Source organism: Lithobates pipiens, unplaced genomic scaffold, assembly GCF_037356315.1.
Source record: "Lithobates pipiens isolate NorthernLeopardFrog02 unplaced genomic scaffold, aLitPip1_a1.2 Scaffold_30, whole genome shotgun sequence".
Taxonomy (NCBI): domain Eukaryota; kingdom Metazoa; phylum Chordata; class Amphibia; order Anura; family Ranidae; genus Lithobates; species Lithobates pipiens.
In genome coordinates this window covers 12859356-12881057 of record NW_027507791.1, presented here as the reverse complement: position 1 = coordinate 12881057, position 21702 = coordinate 12859356, and the positions used below count along the sequence as shown (strand labels likewise).

The 21702-nt window shown below is 45.4% G+C and overlaps 1 protein-coding gene across 1 annotated transcript in view; it reads right to left on the bottom strand.

The window, feature by feature from the left end:
• The window catches only part of TNFAIP2 (TNF alpha induced protein 2), a 214634-nt gene extending 193274 nt beyond the window's left edge, over positions 1-21360 (bottom strand). Inside the window, exon 1 of the mRNA XM_077463720.1 lies at positions 21180-21360. The gene's annotated coding sequence lies outside the window, so the exon portion shown is untranslated. The remainder of the gene's footprint in view (positions 1-21179) is intronic.
• Between the last annotated feature and the right edge of the window lie 342 nt (positions 21361-21702).

The following is a 21702-nucleotide window of genomic DNA, read 5'->3' as shown; positions in this document are numbered from 1 at the left end:
ACACGACGCAATGCACAATGTCACTAATGGTGCCATGGCTACGACTGACCAGTTCGGTGATCTCATCAAATGGCCGCAGAAGTCTGCATGCGTCGCGCATGAGCAGCCACTGGCGCGGTGAAAAAAACCAAGCTCCCCAGAACCTGTTCTGCCGCAGAGTTCGTACAGGTAGTCCTTAACGGCACATTTCCGTTGGAGCAGCCGATCAAGCATATAGAAGGTTGAGTTCCATCGCGTCAGGCAATCGCAAATAAGACGTCTGACCGGCAGATTGTGTCGCCGCTGAATGTCAGCAAGGTGAGCCATGGCCGTGTAAGATCATCTGAAATGGGCCAAGATTTTCCTTGCCTGCCGCAAGATGTCCTAGACCCCAGGGTATTTCACAACGAACCACTGCACGACCAAGTTTAAGACGTGTGCCATGCATGCCACATGTGTAATTTTGTCCTGTTTCAATGCGCTAAGCAGATTGGCACCGTTGTCACACACCACTTTACCAACTGTCAAATTGAGCGGTGTTAGCCACTGATCTGCCTGTGAACGCAAAGCTGAAAGGAGTGCAGGGCCAGTGTGGCTCTTGGCTTCCAGGCACAACAGACGCAGCATGACAACCTCTCACCTGGCATGTCGAATAGGTTCTGGGGATCTTGGGCGGCGCATCGGAAGAGAAGCTAGCAGCGGAAAAGGAGGAGTCAGCCGAGGAGGAGAGGGAGGAGGATGGAGTAGGAGGAGGAGAAGAAGAGCCAGGCCTACATGCAATACGTGGTGGTAAAACCAAATCTACACGGGTGCCATGGGTTACATGCTTGACGGCCTTCCGAAGGTTCACCCAGTGGGCAGTAAAAGTTATATACCTTCCCTGCCCGTGTTTGCTAGACCACGTGTCTGTGGTCAGATGTATCTTGGCACCGACACTGTGTGCCAGAGATACATTCACTTTCCGCTGAACATGGCCATATAGCTCTGGGATGCCCTTCTATGAGAAATACTTCCTTCCTGGGACCTACCATTGTGGTGTTCCAATGGCCACAAATTTTCGAAAAGGCCCCCGAGTCCACCAGTTTATATGGCAGTAGTTGACGGGCTATCAGTTCTGACAAGCAAGCTGCCAACTGTTAGGCAAGAGGGTTATACGGCGTGATCATTTTTTTACGCTCGAACATTTGGCCCACGGAAGCCTGCCTTTTTGCAGAAAAATGGGAGGACGGCATGATGGAAGGTGGACTGGAGGACAATTGTGAGGAGGGAGGAGAAGGAGAAGTAGAAGACGAGGCTGGACGGTGAGAGCCTGGAGTGTGGTTTTGTGGGTTCCGTTGCTCCCACTGGGCTCGGTGATGGCAGCTCATGTGCCTTCTTAAGGCGGTCATCCCTAAGTGAGTGTTGGGCTTACCGCGACTTATGCGCTGACTGCAAAGGCTGCAGATGGCAACACTATTGTCCGCAGCGGACACGTTAAAAAAAGCCCACACTGCGGAGCCATGTGCCGGCGTCCTGGGAGTGCCAGATGTGACCGTATATGGTTGATGCCTCACTCCTTATACATTAGCAGTCTGCTTTGTCCCTCCTGTGCAATCTAAGTTCCGCCTGCTTCTCCTCCCTATCTGCTGATCCATATCTCCCTCTGAACTCCCCTCCTCTTCTTCTCTTGTGGGCACCCATGTGACATCACTAGACATGTCATCATCGACGTCACCTTCCCCACCACTATAATTAGAGATCTCGGAGTAGGCAGCAACACAGGGGACCAACCTCCTCCTTGGGCTGATCTGGTTACTGTCGTCAGACTGCTGAGTGGCGGTTGTTGCTACCTCTTTTTCCTGATCCAATGCCAAGAGTGGCTGCGCATCGGCAATGTCTTGTGATGGATCGGAAAATAATTCTTGTGACTCAAGTGGAGGGTATATGGTGGTGGTGTTGGTGGTAGTGTCTTTGGGGGCGCACACAGCAGAGAGTGAAGAAGAGGGTGCAGATCGAGAGGATGAGGAGGGTGCAGAAGAGTAAGGCTGAGTGAGCAATGCAACCAAGTCTGGTGCGTCCTTTGACGTAATCGAACGCACCTTCTGCAATTTGCCACTTTGGCTCAAGCCTGTTGCTCCTGCCCTACCCCTACCACCCTTGCGGTAGGGCCTGCCTCTTCCTCTGCCTGTCATTTTTTAAATGACCCTGTGACAAAAGTCTCTAGAGAAGTGCAGTATGTATGTGGAAGAAGGTATATAACACTTCAATCTGTCGTTTTTGGGGGCCACTGGTCTATCACACCAGTTATAACACTTTATCTTTTTAATTGCGCTAACTCTTTGTAGTATCGCTGCAGAACCGCTCAGCAGTCACAATGCTGCACAGTGGAAATTCACTATACTATGCTTTCTATATGTGCAAGTATTTTATACGTGTATTACCTATATACTGCACACCAAATAGTACACCTATACCAGTCCTTAAAAGGACCTTTGTGGACCTAATAGTAGCTAGCTAGTAGCTAGTGAATTGCAGACTGTCCCTGCTCCAAAAACCAAACTGTTCCTCCCTACACTGAGAAACGACAGCTGCAGAATCGGTCAGCAACACTGCATGCAGTGCCCTATAATATGCTTTCTATATTTGAAAGAAAGTATATTATACGTGTACAACCCTATATACTGTACACCTATAAAATAACCTTTGTGGACCTAGTAGCTAGTGATTTGCAGACTGTCCCTGCTCCAAACACCAAACTGTCCCTCAGTCCCTACACTGATAAAAGACAGCTGCAGAATCGGGCAGCAATCAGCTCAGCAGTCAAGTATAATATGCTTTCTATATTTGAAAGAAAGTATATTATATGTGTACAACCCTATATACTGTACACCTATACCAGTCCTTAAAAGGACCTTTGTGGACCTAGTAGCTAGTGAATTGCACACTGTCCTTGCTCCAAACACCAAACTGTCCCTCCCTACACTGATAAAAGACAGCTGCAGAATCGGTCAGCAAGCACTCAGCAGCACAGCAGTCAGCAGTGCACCATAATATACTTGAAAGAAAGTATATTCTAAGTGTATTACAACCAGGGGTCAAGTCCTGGGGAAAAAAGTGTGGAAACTCCCACCCAAGATCCACTCGCCCACCAAAAAAAAAAAAATGTGCACGAACGCTTCAAAAGTGGTATTTTTCAAATAAAAAAAAACAAAAAAACAATCCTCAATAAACATAAATATGGTAATTCTCTGAATAATCAGCATTCATTCAATTGTGCTTCCATGCAAATGTGAACATCGTGTTCTGATCTTTATTGGGGAATGTTATTTTGTATATAGAGTGTTTATGTGGTGAGTTTACACTTTTCATTGAACAGAGTTTGGATAACAGGGTTAAACGGAAAGGTCATAAATGAACTGCACATTATCTGGACAGAATGCTTGGGGAGATAGTGATGTGTTCCTGCTTAGGAGATGTATGTTAGCTTGGGGGGCTGCAAACTCTGCAGGGCTCCAACACACACTTGCTGCTATTCCAACCACCCTTCACATATTTCCACATAAACTTCCCTCCTGGCATTAAACTTTGCCAGGTATTGTGCTCAGCTTACCAACCCAAACTGATGTTCCTCCCTCAGCTCACCTCTCTCCCTGCATGTCCTGTGAGCAGAATAGCTGTGCTCCTCCTCTGGGTTCTCTCATCATATGGCACTGAAGATAGAGGAGGGGGGGGGGGATTCAGCGGGACACACAGAGCAAGTATGCAGACTGGGGGGGGGGGGTGAAAATAAGGAGGGGCTGGCGGGGAGGAGCGCATCACGAGAGGTCTGACTAAATACAATCTCTTAGCAGCAGGGACCTGATCTACCCATCAGCTAGCTGTGATTGACAGGTAGATCGAAGTGGAAGCTGTCATGGGGTCCCCTACTGGCAATGCCTGAATGGTCAGGTGTGCGGCACTTGCTATTGTTAGCTGTGTTGGCTGCTGCTGGTGTAGCACCTGCCACACAGCTTGCATACTTCAAAGTCTTGCAGGACATGGTTGCTAATGGGAACTGAGTTCCTGTTGTGGAAAAAGTGCAGGAACTCCGTTCCCATGCGTTCCCGCAGGACTTGAGCCCTGATTACAACCCTATATACTGTACACCTATAAAAAAGGACTTTTGTGGACCTAATAGTAATAGCTAGTTATTAAACTGACTGTCCCTGCTCCACACAGCGTCCTGTCCCTACACTGACAAAAGACAGAATGTAAAATGGCCGCCAGATCAGGTCTATTTATAAGGTAGGGGGTATGTCCAATTGTCCATGTGCTGAAATGTCTCAATTGGCTGTCCTGTACCCCATGATGGATGTGTCATGGGTCAAAGTTCTTCACAATGTAAACAAATATGGCCGCCGCAAACAGCGCCAGAAGTGAGCCGGTTTGGCGAATCGTGAACAAGCAAAATTTGCCGCGAACCGACCGCTGGGCGAACCGCAAGGCCATCTCTAATGTTCAGGGTCCTGTGCTGAGAAGTGTTTATGACCCAGTGAAATGCCTATGGCTCAGTGATAAGCACCACCTAGGGCTAAGTGAGAAGCAATGCCCAGAGCCCTGTAAGGACCAGTGTTTAGGGCCCAATAAAAATCAATGCCCAGGGCCTTGTGGGGAGCAGTGTTTAGGGCCCACTGAAAGCAGTGCCCAGGATCCTGTGAGCAGTGTTTAGGGCTTTAAGAAACCATGAATCAGACTGAGACAGAAGTACAGTTAAATTATTATTATTAAACAGGATTTATATACTGCTGACAGTATACGCAGCGCTTTACAATATAAAAATTCACAAAAAAAAGGTAAATAATAGTCAAAACACAGCCAGAGTTCAGAAACTGAATGAATAGTCAGGCAAGCCAAAACATCAGGGAGCCAGAAGGAATGTCAGCCAAGCAAGTCTTTAAGAGATCTTAAGAGATGTGACTAAGGTGAAGGCAGAGATCATCTGGGCTGGAGGGCTTAAGTAGGCAGGACTGACAAGCAGGAAATCATCAACAGGTGAGTTACTGTGAATGAATGAATGAATGAAATACTTGTATAGCGCACAATGCGAACTGAATCGCCTCTAGGCGCTGTAGAGAGATGGGAGCTGGCAATTAGCTGACAGAAAAGGAAGGGCTGGGCCCAGCTCTGACAAGGGCCTAGTAAGAAGCAGTGAGAAGAAATGCCCACCGGAAGAGCCGTGTTTCAGCTAAGTGAAAAACAATATCTAGGGCCCAGTGAGGATCAATGCCAGGGGCTCAGTGAGGAGATGGTCAGAGACTGCAGACATGATACAAGAGATGGTCAGAGACTGCAGACATGAAACAGAAGATAGTCAGAGACTGCGGACATGGTACAAGAGATTGTCAGGGACTGCAGACATGATACAAGAGATAGTCAGACATTGCGAACATGGTACAAGAGATGGTTTAGAGACTGCAGACATTGTATAAAAGATGGTCAGAGACTGCAAGCATGGTACAAGCGATGGTCATAGACTGGAGACATATTATCCTGTGCATACTGCCCACTATCATACCGCCCACACTCATCCTGTACAAACGGCCCATTGTCATACCCTCCACACTCCTCTTCTGTGCATACTGCCCCCATCATACCCTCCACACTCCTCTCCTACACATAGTGCCCACTGCCATGCCCTCCACACTCTTCCCCTGTACATAGTGCCCACTGTTATACCTTCCATATTCCTCTCCCAAACCTGCACATTCTTCCCACTTTTATACCACCCATACACCTCCCCTATGCCTCTTACCCACAAAAACAGTTCATTAAAATTATTTTAACCACTTCAATACCAGGCACTTATACACCTTCCTGCCCAGACCAATCTTCAGCTTTCAGCGCTGTCGCACTTTGAATGACAATTGCGCAGCCATGCTACACTGTACCCAAACAAAATTTTTATCATTTTGTTCCCACAAATAGAGCTTTCATTTGGTGCTATTTGATCACCTCTGTGATTTTTATTTTCCGCTAAACAAATGGAAAAAAAGACTGAAAATTTTGAAAAAAAAATGTTTTTTTTTGTTTCGGTTACAGTATGCTGTGCATACTAGTACATTGCGGTACACTTACCTATCAGACTGAGCCCTCCAGCTCTGCGCTGTGATCAATCCAGCGAGTCCCAGGCGCTTCCATGTTTGCCCAGTCCTCCTTCCGGATTATGTGCCTTCGGTCACTTGCCTTGGCTGGGCTGCGTTGCTGTCACTCCCACGCATGCTCCTGCACATCTTCTCTCTCGCACTCCCCCCCTCTAATCCTCCCTCCCTTACCCCTCACCCCTCTTTCATCCTCCCTCTCTTTATTTAATTTAATTTGTTATAACAAAAAATAGTTTACATTTTTTATTTTTTTTTATAAAAAAGCCCTACCAAATTCCTCAGCACCAGGCCCATAATGTTCTTAATCCGGTCCTGATCTCAGCCAATGGGCAGGGGTTTTCTTAAATCCCTTGGCCTGCTGGGAGAACCTATAAATTTGGGTGGAGTCGGGTGATCAGTTTTCTGTGTCCCCAGGACAGCTGTCTGGGTGGACGTGTATTTTTATTGCCTGGGCTTTTAGGCCGGAGTTTGGGCCTATCCCAGGGGCATCTGTCTGTCTGAGGACCTATCCAGAAGCAAGAGAGCAGCACAGGGTTGGGATTGTGGCTTGCAGTCCAACCAGAAGTGACGGTTCTGCCGGCCGGAGAACCTATCTTGGTCGGAGGTAGAGGGGAAGCTGTCGCCACTAAGGAACCAATGACCTTATTACCAGGGACCACAGTGAGTAGCTGAAGCAAGTACCGGAGCAGTATTCTTACCAACCAGGGACGGTGAAGAATTGGGAAACTTCAGTGGCTATCAAGCCAAAGACCCAATCAGCGGAGGTGACGCTTGCAGAGCAACCTTGTGTGTCAAGTCAGGGACCGAGCAGGCTAGTGGGGGTAAAGCTTGAGAAGTATCTTGAGTATCAAGCTAGGGACCCAGCAGGGACCCGGGGGTGATGCTTCAGGAAGATACTACCATGAAGATTGGAGGAGCTCAAGGGATTCAGTGGCAGTGAATTATCTAGTCTAGTAAGAGACCAGGAGCTCAGTGGGCTGAAGAACTACAAGAAGTGATTGTAGTGGAAGCGAAAAGAACTATTATACTTTGTGTTAGGAACTGTTAAAGACAGCATTCCTGCACATGCAGCTGTTGCGCCTTGCTGGAGGCCTTTCCCTGCATGGCTGTCCTATTGAAGTCTCAGAGTCTGCCAATTAACATTGCAACTACCTAAGGGTGTCCTGGCCCTAACCCTCTTTCCCAAGGTTCTGTTAAGAGAAATAAAAAATCTATTTGCATTCAAGAAGTGTCTGGCGCCCAATGAATCTACCTTGCATTACACCCACTATGCCTCACAACCCACCACATACGGAAGGATTTCAGCTATCTCTGGCCCTGGAGGTTCTGAATGGACTGAAGGAGGCTTTGGACCTTGCTACATAAAGAAATAGAAGCAGTATAAAAACCCATGCATATTAATCCCTCCCGACCAGGGCTCAAGTCCTGCGGGAACGCATGGGAACGGAGTTCCTGTACTTTTTCCACAACAGGAACTCAGTTCCCATTAGCAGCAGCATCCTGCAAGACTTTGAAGTATGCGAACTGTGTGGCAGGTGCTACACCAGCAGCCACCGACATAGCTCGCAATAGTAAGTGCCGCACACCAGGGGTGGACTGACCATTCATGAATTGCCAGTAGGGGGCCCCCTGACAGCTTCCTCATCAATCTATTTGTCATCACAGCTAGCTGATGGGTAGATCAGGTCCCTGCTGCTAAGAGATTGTATTTAGACAGACCTCTCGTGATGCGCTCCTCCCCGCCGGCCCCTCCTAATTTTCTGTCTCCTCATCCTCCCCCCCCAGTCTCCTGCATACTTGCTCTGTGTGTCTCGCTGAATCCCCCCCTCCTCTATCTTCAGTGCCATATGATGAGAGAACCCAGAGGAGGAGCACAGCTTTTCTGCTCACAGGACATCAGTTTGGGGTGGTAAGCTGGGCACAATACCTGGCAAAGTTTAATGCCAGGAGGGAAGTTTATGTGGAAATATGTGAAGGATTGGAATAGCAGCAAGTGTGTGTTGGAGCCCTGCAGAGTTTGCAGCCCCCCCCCAAGCTAACATACATCTCCTAAGCAGGAACACATCACTATCTCCCTAAGCATTCTGTCCAGATAATGTGCAGTTCATTTATGACCTTTCCTTTTAACCCTGTGTTATCCAAACTCTGTTCAATGAAAAGTGTAAACTCACCACATAAACACTCTATTTACAAAATAACATTCCCCAATAAAGATCAGAACATGATGTTCATTTGCATGGAAGCACAATTGAATGAATGCTGATTATTCATAGAATTACCGTATTTATGTTTATTGAGGATTTTTTTTTTATGTATTAATAGTTAAGCTTCATACACACAATATGAAAATTGGATGAAAAATACCACTTTTGAAGTGTTTGTGCATATGAACGTATCATTTATTTTAATTTTTTTGGTGGGGGAGTGGATCTTGGGTGGGAGTTCCCACACTTTTTTCCCCAGGACTTGACCCCTGCTCCCGACCCACGAAATTGGAAATGTAGTAGGGGTGCATCCTCTTCCTACATTGTACTAAAAGGTGGTCCTCTTGCCTATCTTATAAAGCTGGGAAGTATGAAGAGCTGACAATCCCTTTCCTGCTCTATCCAGAAAAAAAATGGCTTTGGATATCCTTTAAGAATATAATGTCATTTGGGTGTACTGACCTTCTTGGTTCCTGTGAATGTGACTTGTATTGATAGTTCTGCTTTGAGTATCTCTCTGTAATCTTTCTTAACAGAAAAGTATTGTGGGGGCCAAGAATATATTTCATGCTTCATTAGATCTCCATTAATTATTAATGAATGCTTACTGGAACATAAGGCTGAATTCAGGTAGTTAATTTCCTGCAAGATATTTCAGGTCGGCATTAAAAGTTTGTCCTTACGGTGCCCTCGTACAGTCAGCCATTAATTTAGTCTGGGCAATGTGACACAATGGCTGCTCAGATATGTTAGTCATCTCAGTACTTTGTGGGGTGGCAATTTTAAAGTATACCAAAAAATTTACTTTTTTTCTTTCTGCAGGGAGGGATTGGAAGGCTCTGGTAAGAGAAATAAAAAATCTCTTTGCATTCAAGAAGTGTCTGGCGCCCAATGAATCTACCTTGCATCACACCCACTATGCCTCACAACCCACCACATACAGAAGGATTTCCGCTATCTCTGGCCCTGGAGGTTCTGAATGGACTGAAGGAGGCTTTGGACCTTGCTACATAAAGAAATAGAAGCAGTATAAAAACCCATGCATATTAATCCCTCCCGACCCTCTAAATTGGAAATGTAGTAGGGGTGCATCCTTTTCCTACATTGTACTAAAAGGTGGTCCTCTTGCCTATCTTATAAAGCTGGGAAGTATGAAGAGCTGACAATCCCTTTCCTGCTCTATCCAGAAAAAAAATGGCTTTGGATATCCTTTAAGAATATAATGTCATTTGGGTATGCTGCCCCCATTAACACCTTGCCGCCCGGCCTATAGCATAATTGACAGCCAGGTGGGGGCACCATTGTCCAGACTGGATGTCATATGACATCTTTCAGAACAAGCCGCAGCGCGGCGATCGGTGGTGCGGCATGTCGCCCAGACACACTGCATCGCTGATCACGGTAGGGAGCCTATTTGGTAGGCTCTTTACCATGTGATCAGCTGTGTCCAATCACAACTGATCACAGTGCAGTGCTGTCACTTGGGGGGGGGGAGGGGGCAATGGCCCCCCAGCAGGACGAACCTGTGCTTACATGGTGGGAGCTTTCTCTCTCCTGTCTCCTATCCCTCACATGCTGCTGCAGCCCAGCGCACACAGAAAAAGACACAGATGAGAACAGAGCAGAGGGAGGATCCGCCCATCACCTTGCCCACCTAGGCACAGATCGACCAGAGCTGAGCTCCCTCGGAGCCTGTGCTCGGCCCTGGAACCAGGGTCCTGCTGCCCTCCATCCGTCCTCCACTCAGGGCGGGAGATCGTAGTGATCTAGGCCTTTGTTGAAGAACATGGCAGCCAGGAGGAGAAGACACTGGCAGAAGATCTGGCAGGCCACCAGCTGACTACAAGGAGGAGAGGTAAGTAAGTCATCACGCCGAGGCCGAGCAAAGCCCTTTAGGGGGGTGACTGGGGTTAAAATTTGTGAAGATGGGTATTTGTGGAATGTGGGAGGTATTTTTGGAGTATAGGGAGTAATGCTGGGGGTTAATAGTGCACCCGCTGACACCAATTCTGGGGGTTAATAGTGTGTCCGCTGACACAAATGCTGGGGGTTAATAGTGCATCCGCTGACACCAATGCTGGGGGATAATAGTGCGTCCGCTGACACCAATGCTGGGGGTTAATAGTACAACAGCTGACACCAATGCTGGGGGTTAATAGTGTGTCCGCTGACACCAATGCTGGGGGTTAATAGTACGTTTAGTCATAATGTTTTTGCTGAAATTGCTTTAAAATATAAAGAAAAGCCTTTGAGAGTTTTCCTCTCTTTCTGAGGTCTGAGGCAATACCTGGAGGAAGAAAGGAAAACTCTTGAAAGCTTGTCTATTAATTGTGTCGGCTTAGTACAATAGAAAAGTATCATTGTGCAGCGCCCTGGGTTTAGTCAGGGAGCTCCTCACCAAATTCCTTGTCAGGAGTAGCTACTGTAGTTAATTACTGGGGATCCATTGACTTCTCCCTAAGTTTGACCTGGTTGTACTTTCCTCCTCTGCCACCAGGTGGCCAAGCACTTGGAGGTATTAGATTGAGAAGGACAACTCAAGGTCAGGATATGGGTATATGGGGTATCTCAGCTAATGGGCAGGGGTTTTGTTGAATCCCTTCGCCTGTAGAAGGGAAGGAGGCTTTGGACCTTGTAGAAGGGAAGCTGTCGCCACTAAGGAACCAATGACCTTATTACCAGGGACCACTGTGAGTAAATAAAGCAAGTACCAGAGCAGTATTCTCACTGAAACTTCAGGCGGTGATCAAGTCAGGGACCCAACCAGCGGTGATGAAGCTTGCAGAGCAGCCTTGTGTGTCAAGCTAGGGACTGAGCCAGTCAGCAGCGGTGAAGCTTGAAGGTATGTGAAGTGCCAAGCTAGGGACCCAGCAGGAAAGAGTGGGTGACGCTTGAGGGAGATACCACTGCAAAAGCCTTGAGGAGCTCACGGGATTCAGAGCTAGTGAATCAGAGGGTCCAGTGAGAGACCAGGAGCTCAAGGGGCTGAAGAACTACAAGGAGAAGTTGTAGTACAGCTGAGAGAACTGTTACTTTGAGTTAGAAACTGTTTAAGTACTGTTGCCATAGGAGACAGCAATCCTGCACGTGCAGAAGTGGCACCTTGCTGGGGCCTTTCCCTGTACGGCTGTCCCGTTGATGTCTCGGAGTCTGTCATTTGAAATTGCAACTAGCCCTGGCCCTAACCATCTTTCCTTTGCAAAATATAAAAAGGACTGTGAAAGAAATAAAATCTCTTTTACATCCAAGTGTCTGGTGCCCAATGACTTTTACCACCTTTGCACCCACTACGCCTCACAACTCACCACATATTGAAGGACGTCAGCTATCTTTGGCCTTGAAGTTTCCCATTAGACTGGAAGAGGTCAGGGAATCTGCTACATTTGCATACTGCATTACTCTCGTATTTTGTAATCTCATTTATATATACAGTACTTATTTCATTTTTTCAGTGGTATGATTTAGTGCTGAAAATTGTTAGTGCCCCCCCCCCTGTTTTGACTGTGGTATCTTATGTGCCCCCCTATATATTGTTTCTAGAGTCGCCACTTTCACAGTGTAAACAGGAATTCCTCTATTCACTGCTGACTGCACTCCGACAGTGCTGCTTGCAAGACGTTTTTTTACCGTCCTTCAAGCGCACCGCTCCAGTGTGAAACCACTCTGCCTTTCTCACTGGAGTGAGAGGAGAGGCTCTTTACAGGCACTTGTCAGGGCTGGGCTCAGCCCTTCCTTTTCAGAGCTGGACGCTCAGCTGTCAGCTAATTGTCAGCTCCTATCTCTCCACAGTTACTCAGCTGTTGATGATATCCTGCTCGTGTGCCTACTTAAGCCATCCAGTACAGGGCATCTCTGCCTTCGCCTTGGTCAACATCACAGAGATGATCGCCTGCACTCCTGTTTAAAGACTTGCTTTGCTGATATCCCTTCTGGCTCCAGATCCTGCTTGCTCTTTCACTACATTGATCCCTGACTTCTGGCTTGGCTGACTATCCGTTACGGCTTCTGAACTTTGGCTATGTTTTGACCATGATTGTTCTTTTTACTTGTATTATTAAACAAGTGTGATTCAACTGTTTTTCTGTCTCGGCCTGTTTTCATGGTTTCTGACAGCGCTATGCAGGCGCTATTTTTATCGCTATAGCTCTTGTAAAGCGACTCCGTGTGAAAGCAGCCTTAGGGGTATCAGGGCAAAGGGCGTTGAATACAAACACACGCCACACTTGTTATATATTTATTTGTACAAAATGTTGAAAACCATTTACCATTTACCATTTTCCTTCCACTTCACAATTATGTGCCCCTTTGTTTTGGTCTATCACATAAAATCCCAATAAAACACATTTACATTTTTGGTTGTAACATGAAAAATGTGGAAAATTTCAAGGGGTGTGAATACTTTTTCAAAGCACTGTATTTACTGTATGTTGAGGCCTGATATCTGAGGCTGGAGTGGGAGTAACAAAGAATGAGCATTCCTCTACATTACACTCCCCTACACTAACCATGATGTAAATCATGAATGTACATAGGCAGGGGAAGGGGGGAGAGGCACGTTTTCAAAGCATCAAAGCTGGAAATGCTCTAATCAAATTCAGACTTGTTCTTGGGTAAGCTTGATTAATTCAGCTTTAATGAAGCATAAAAACAATGCTTGGAACTCCACAATCATGATTCATTATTTCGCATGAACTGTCATGAGCGGCTTCAAGTCCGGACACTTTCACCCCCTTCCAGTCCAAGCCAATTTTCAGCGTTCAGTGCTGTCACACATTGAATGATGTTTTTGCGACAGATAGAGCTTACTTGTGGTAGTATTTAAAGTCTAACTAAAAGACAAAACTTTTTTTTTTCATTTTGGATAGAGTAAAGGAGGATAATAACCAGGACTTTTGATTGTGGGGGAACGCAGTTCCGGCACCTCCAGCTCTGAATGTTTGTAATGGCAAGGGGTGCTGGGATTTACTGGAGGGTCTGTTGATGCTGGCTGCTGGGGGATCTATTGTTGCTGGAGGGGATCCATTTTTACAGGGGGAGAGTCTATTGTTGCTGGGGATGTCAGTTGTCGCTGGTAGGGGATCTATTGTCTCCCAGTAGCATAAGAGCCCTCCAGCAACAATAGATCCCCGACCAGCAACAATTGACCTCCCCAGCATCAATAGACTCTCCCCCTGTAAAAACTGAGTTTCTGGAAGACATCTACTGTTGAGGGAGAGGTCTATTGTTGCTAGCTGTTCAGAGTCTATTGTTGCTGGGGGTGCTCCATTGTTGCTGGCTACAGGGGATCTATTTTACTTCCTATCACTAACAAATTACATACAAATTACTTAGCACCACAAATTCATACTTGGTTCTGTATCCATTACTGAGAGGTGGGTAGGGGGTGGAACCAAGGAACGGTGCTCGGAGGTGGGCATGGAGTGGAACCAAGGAATGGTGCTCGGAGGTGGGTAGGAGGTGGAACCAAAGAATTGTGCTCGGAGGTGGGTAGGGGGTGGAACGAAGAAATGGTACTTGCAGGTGAGTAGGGTGTGGAACCAAGGAATGGTGCTCAGAGGTGGGTGGGGGTGGAACCAAGGAACGGTGCTCAGAAGTGGGTAGGGTGTGGAACCAAGGAACGGTGCTCAGAGGTGGGCAGGGGGTGGAACCAAGGAATGGTGCTCGGAGGTGGGTAGGGGGTAGAACCAAGGAAAGGTACTTGGAAATGGGTAGGGGGTGGAACCAAGGAATGGTGCTCAGAGGTGGGTAGGGTGTGGAACCAAGGAACGGTGCTCGGAGGTGGGTAGGGGGTAGAACCAAGGAACGGTACTTGGAAATGGGTAGGGGGTGGAACCAAGGAATGGTGCTCAGAGGTGGGTAGGGTGTGGAACCAAGGAAGGGTGCTCGGAGGTGGGTAGGGGTGGAACCAAGGAATGGTGCTCAGAGGTGGGTAGGGTGTGGAACCAAGGAACGGTGCTCAGAGGTGGGTAGGGGTGGAACCAAGGAATGGTGCTCGGAGGTGGACACAAGAGGTGACTCGGAAGGAGGGAGTTCCTGCACCTATTCTCTGGTTATAACCCCTGTCAGACTTTTTTTTTCTGCTATCTGTGTCCTTGTATCCCTTCACTTCCATAGCTAAACAGGAAGTGAGAGGAAATCCCTGCAAATTAAGTAAATTCTTTATAGCCCCCCAGGCAGTGTTGCCAACCGCCAGTATTTTTACTGGCAGCCAGTAAAAAATTTTGTTTCTGTTAAAATTTTTTGTAAATTAAAAATGACGGGCACTGATATGGCTGCACTGATGGGCACCGATGAGTTGGCCCCAATGAGGTAGTACTGATGGGCACTGATAGGCGGCACTGATAGGTGGCACTGGTATGCAACACTGATGGTTGGCACTGATGGGTACTGATAGGTGGGCACTGATAGGTGGCACTGCTGGACACTCATGGGTGGCACTGATGACACTGATGGGTGGCATTGCTGGGCCAATCGGCTCTCCTCTACTTGTGTCTGTCAGACGTGAGTGAGAAAAAAACGATCAGCAGCTTTTCCTGTTTACATCGTGATCAGCCGTGATTGGACACGGCTGATCACGTGGTAAAGAGCCTCCGCCGGAGGCTCTTTACTGAGATCGGTGTAGCGGAGTGTCAGACTGACACACCACACCTCGGATTGCTGCGATGCACGCCCCCGCAGGCGCGTAGTAGCTTTTATACTAAAGGACGTCATATGATGCCCAGTCAGGATAACAGTACCACTTACCAGACGTAAATCTATTGACCGGGCGGGATGTGGTTAACCATAAAAATGCCCCTCCAAAATCCTCAGCACCAGGCCCATGATGCTCATAATCTGGGCCTGTTTGTAGCCTAATTAACTGAAATTTGCACTTAAAACTGTCATATTGTAACTTTTGAATATGCCAGTAAAAACTTGACTGTGCCAGTAAATTTTGGGTGTTGTGTCAGTATATTTCAATCTGGTAGGTTGGCAACACTGCCCCCAGGTCACCAGAACTAGTATCCCTATTGGAAGATTCCCCCTCTATTACTTTTCTGGGGACAACACAAAATTTAGGAAACTTTCTAACATTCGCTTTTAATGAAGATGGTAAGCAGGACAAATAGAGACCGTGAATCTCTTTAAAGGGGGGCACAGACAGCAAAAAGACAACTGACCCGTGTTCTAATCCCTCTCCACTCTATCCCAGTTGTGTAACTAGGGTTGGTGTCACCCCCCCCTCCCCCAATCATTTATTACCCATATATTTTGCACTAAGTAGGCTAGCACATCAACATGGATCTTCCTCCCTAGCATGCCACAGTGCCCTGTCCTGCTGCTGCAGAGCACCACTGAGGGACCCCAGAAGAGGAGGATCGGGGCCACTCTGTATAAAACTAACTGTACAGTGGAGGTAAGTATGACATGTTTGTTATTTTAAAAAAAAAACGTGTCAGTTTAGTAACCCTTTAAAGTGGTTGTAAACCCCTAGATTAAGGCTTACCTGTAGGTCCAAGAAATATCTCCTGAACAAAAAAAATCCCCCTATTACATTAAAAAAAACAACCAATAAATATTAATCATACTCTAAGCTGATGACCCCCACACCCGACGCGTTTCTAGTTGCTGAAAACTTTCCTCAGGGGTGAAGAGCAAAAAGTTGGGTGGTAAGTTGATAATTCTGAGATATTAAATCAAAGATAGATGTATTGGGACCATTTCATACAAATGCCTGTCATTGGTTTGTGTGGCTTTGTCCCAGACTGGTATTTGGCCATGACTACTTCCTTTTTTGGTCCACCCTTCCCAATCTTCTGTGTAAAGAAAAAACGGGTTGCACAAATCTATAGGTGCCTCAATTCTCATATACAAAAGGTTTTAATCAGAATAAGCAAAAAGCCTCAATAGGCTCAAGATTTGCAAAGAGAATGTGCCCGCAGGAGAGACTGAAGCCAGGGGCTCGGCAATGCGGCCCATAGATTAATTGACCTATAAAGAGAAATAGCTTTAAAAATTGATCCTCCAAATGATAGCACAGATTTTTTTAAAGCTATTTCTCTTTATAGGTCTATAGGTCATCTATCTTTGATTTAATATCTCAGAGTTATCAACTTACCACCCAACTTTTTGCTCTTCACCCCTGAGGAAAGTTTTCAGCAACTAGAAACGCGTCGGTGTGGGGTCATCAGCTTAGAGTATGATTAATATTTATTGATTGGTTTTATTTTTTTATGTAATTATGTGATTATAGCATTTTGCTACACCATGGGACACTGTTTGCTTAGCGGTCCCTCTGGTTTTAATGTATTTATGTATATCTTTTGTTCTGTATTTGTTAATAAAATATTTATGTTTTTGATTTGTGTGTGGTGTTGGTGGTCACTTATAATCCCATTTATATAGGAGAATTTTTTTTGTTCAAAATGTATCAGGGATGAGACCACCACACTAGAATCTTTTGATCCACTGAGAGCCCCTTTCCCTCTTTCGCAAGAAATATCTCCTAATGCCGAAAGACAGGCACCGCTGTCTACGGCGCATGCGCCGTAGACAGCGGCGCGCAGGCGCACTGAGCGCGCCGCGTTCAACGCCCGATATGCCGCGAGTGGCGGCTCCCGTGCAAATGCGCGGGAGTGACGTCATCGCGGCTTCGCCGAATGACAGCGGCGGAGCAGCGAGACCCACCGAGAAGATGGATGCGCCGGACTACAGGGGACAGCGGTGACATGGCTGGCTCCTGTGTCAGGTAAGTGACACATAATGGACTACTATGCGATGCATAGTAGTCCATTATGATTTACCTTTGCAGGGAATGAAAGAGGAAGTAAACTCATCAGGGTTTACTTCCTCTTTAATGGATGGAAAGATGGAAAAATTGACTGAAGTTCTGTATAATTTAATCACCCCTGGGTTTTTCATTATTTTCTCTATAAATTCAAAAATAGGGAAAATATTGAAAAAGAAACAAAACAGATTTATGTTGATTACCATCCATGATGGTGGTGGAAGGGGTAGGAGGACTTAGAACTTAAAGTTTTTTGTTACCCCAACACTTCATATTCCTGATATGTATCTGCTGTACCATGTATTTGTATGAGGAAGTCTCCTGATTAAATTAAAGTAATACAAGATATACAGATAGATAGAATTACCTAAAATGTTTTAATTAGACTTAAGAAGACTGAATTGTATTGTGAAACTTATGAAAATAAAGAATAAAAAGTCTCCTGTTCCCTTTGTAATGCTTCCTGGTGTTCCTGCCAGTCCCTCTGCATTCCTATAAAAAAAAAGTGACCACACTAAGCAGAAGAACGCATCACGGTCTGTTCTCTAGCTATGCTGGGAACTTAATGAACTCTCTTCCAAAGATCAGACTTGTCCTAACTCGCCCCCCCCCCCCCCCCCCACCGCACAGCCATTCACTCAGCGTACTGCTGTTTCTCCCACTCCCAGCTCTTATGCAGATGAGAACAGAGGGAATGAGATCACTTATTAAAAAAAAAAAAAAAAAAAAAAAAAGGTACATTTTTACTATAATTTTTTTTATAGCTATACACAAATGTTTTGCCTTTCATTTCTATTTTAAACTAAATGGGTTGTTTTACAAGGTGATGGTTTACAAGCACTTCAACCACTTACGGACCCCCCCCCCGCCGTCATTATACTGCCGTTGTTATGGCAGCAAATAGCTGCCATAACCCCCCCGGTATCCTCTTCTTCAGTGGGCGGTCCTCTTTCAAATAAAAGTGGTCTCTGCGGCGGATTCACTTTTTCTCTTTTTTATTTTTTTATTGCATTTTAATGTAAAGATGAGATCTGAGGTCTTTTTGACCCCAGATCTCATATTTAAGAGGTCCTGCCATGCTTTTTTTTTCTATTACAAGGGATGTTTACATCACTTGTATTAAGGGCCGGTTCACACAGGGGGCGACACGAGGCGTCACGACTTGCTGTGCCGCGACCTGACAAGTCGCCCCCGTTCTGTACAATGGAACCGTTCTAAGAGGAGCGACTCGAGTCGCTCCGACTTAGAAAAAAGGTTCCTGTACTACTTTTGGGCGACCTCGGGCGACTTGCATTGACTTCTATACAGAAGTCATTTGCAAGTCGCCGCTGAGGTCGCGGCAGGTCGCGGCCAGGCAAGTCGTGTCGCCTCGCATCGCCCCCTGTTTGAACCGAGCCTAAGAATAAAAGTGACTCAACATGTTTTTTTTTTAAAGGCCAGTGTCAAAATAAACAATAAGTAAAATAAATAAATACAAAAATCGAAAAAGCGCCCTGTCTCGCCAAACTCGCATGCAGAAGCAAACGCATAGGTGAGTAGCTGATGCATAAGAAAACGGTGTTTGAACCACACATGTGAGGTATCACCGCGATCATTAGAGCAAGAGCAATAATTCTAGCCATAGATCTCCTCTGTAACTCAAAACTGAAAACCTGTAGAAACTTTTAAATATCGCCTATGGAGATTTTTTAGGGTAAAAATTTGTCGCCTCTCCACGAGCGGGCTCAATTTAGAAGCGTGACATGTTGGGTATCAATTTACTCGGCATAACATTATCTTTCACAGAAAAAAAACTGGGCTAACTTTACTCTTTTTTAATTAAAAAAATGTATTTTTTCCCCCAAAAATTGTGCTTGTAAGACCGTCACGCAAATATGGTGTGACAGAAAGCATTGCAATGACCGCTATTTTATTCTCTAGGGTGTCTGAAAAAAATATAAATGTTTGGGGGTTCTAAGTAATTTTCTAGCAAAAAAAATGATTTTAACTTGTAAACAAATGTCAAAAAGAGGCTCGCTCCTTAAAGCGGAGTTCCACCCAAACATGGAACTTCCACTTTTCGGAATCCTCCCCCTTCCGGTGTCACATTTGGCACCTTTCAGGGGGGGAGATACCTGTCTAATACAGGTATTTTGCTCTCACTTCCGGGCATAGATAGCCGAGCCACCTGCGGATATCTACGACACTTCCAGCGCCTTATACCCCCCCCCCCCCCGCTGTCTTCTGGGAGACACACAGGTCCCAGAAGACAGCATAGACCAGTGGGATAGCGCATCGCGTGTCGCGCATGCGCAGTAGGGACTCAAGAAGTGAAGCTGCAAAGCTTCACTTCCTGATTCCCTTACCGAAGATGGTGGCGCCTCCACCCGGGAGCCAAAGGAGAGATTGGCTTCAGGTGTCAACATTGCGGGCACGCTGGATAGGTAAGTGTCCTTATTTTAAAAGTCAGCAGCTACAGTATTTGTAGCTGTTGACTTAAAAAAAAAAGAAAATCGGCAGAACTCCGCTTTAAGTGGTAAAACTGAATGGGTTGTTCTACAAGGTGAGTGTTTACAAGCACTTTAAGCTGGTTATAGATGAATCCATAAAGCCTCGTACTCATGATCGGATTGTTGTAGTGACGTACTACGTTGTTTTTCAGCTCTTTAGCGCCACCCTTTGGGCTCCTTCTGCTAATTTCATGTTATTAGATATTTGAGTGTTGATTCGCGCTTTTCATTTTGCGCTTTTCAGTTTGTTTCTGAATGGCCGTTCATCAACCCATCTATGACCCTATCATGAGGGTATCTGCCCTCACTGAAGATTTCCTACCACCATTGTATCTCCAAGGAAATCCCCCCCAGCAGGGACACAGACAGCAGCAAAACTTTGCAGTAGTCCTAATCCCTGACCATTTTATCCAAAACTTAAGCCTTGTACATACAATCAGATTTTTGGCCAACAGAAACCATGGACTTTTATCCGAAGGGCGTTGGCCAAAATTTGTCTTGCATGCAAACAGCAAGGAATTGTCGGCCAACATATTAATGTAGTGAAGCACTACGTTGTTTTTCAGCTCTCTAGCGCCACCCTTTGGGCTCCTTCTCCTAATTTTGTGTTAGTAGAAGTTTGATGAGTGTTGATTCGCACTTTTCATTTTGCACTTTTCAGTTTGTTTCTGAACGGCCGTTTGTCAACCAGACATGTTGCGGAATCGGAGGAGATAACGTGTTATTTATTATTGGTCTTGAAGTTATTCCTTTGATATTATTTGTTTTGGTTGAATAATGATTTGATTTGTTATATTTTCTATATTTTTGGATGCATAGAATGTACTTTTCGGTTAAGTTCTATTGGCAGATAGCATGTCTAATGTTTTATTTGTTTCCTTTTTTTAATGCACAATAAAAAAAAAATTGTAGAATAATACTTGGCTATGTGTTTGACTTCAAATGACAGTTTGGGAGTAGGCCGTTACATTTAAAAAAATACAATGTAAAATTGACAAGGGACAGCAACATAGTTGTATCTTTGATTTTGTTGTGGTAACTTGCCCAAATAAAACAAACAAACAAACAAAAAAAATAAATAAAACATAATAATATTATTTTTGATATCACTAGAATAAAAAAAGCCTTTGGAAATTAGTTTGCAAAAACTCCATCAGTATCACCAGCAAAGCAGCTTCATTATTATCCCATTAAAGAAGGAGAGAATGTGCGCTGCATTTCCAGATTTCATAATTTGCTGCATGAAAAATGTTTATTCTCCATTATGAACACTAGTTTACAAGACAGACCTCTTCCGGCTCATCCTTACTTCCGAGCATGCGTGTTTGTACTTTGGACTTTTGTCTGACGGACTTGTGTACACACGCTCGGAAAATCCGACAAAACACATTTGTCCGCGTAAAATGTTAAAACCTGCCATCCAACATTTGTCTGCGGAAAATCCGACAACAATTATCCGATGGATCGTACACACAGTCGGATTTTCCGCCAACAGCCTGTCATCCCACAATTTCTGTCGGAAAATCTGATCGTGTGTACGCGGCTTAAGAAAAAGAAAAAAAAAATAGTACATTTACATACACAATGGTTTTAAATGATTAAAAAAGTTAAAAACACTTACCTGGTGGGGAAAGTTCTTCATATTACTTATGCTGCAACGTTTGACATGAAGAATTCCAGGCGACTCATATTGACCCCGGCAGTGGCTGCACCCGAAGCTCTGACTGTGTATTATTTGTGGGTCTAACTTGTAAACATATTACAAAGCAAGCCCAGCACCCAGGAGTGTTTGGTTCAAGCTGACAGATCTAAAGGACAAGTTAAGTGCTGTTAAGGGTGATACATAGTCCCAGCTCCGGGGGGGGGCTCAGCTCCGGGGGGGCTCCGATTACATGTCTCTGGCTTGCGTACAGCAAGGTTTTAAAGAACCAGTAAGCCTAAACATGTATACATGTATACAACAAATAAAAATGGGCAACCCAAAAAAAAAAGGCATATATAAATGCAAACATGTACGGTGATTAATTAATATGATGTGATATGCTGTGATTAATTAAAAACTATATTAAACTATATAGTCCAAAACAACCAAGACGAACTTCCCGTTAGAACAAATGATTTTTCTGTTCATCAAACAAAGTAAG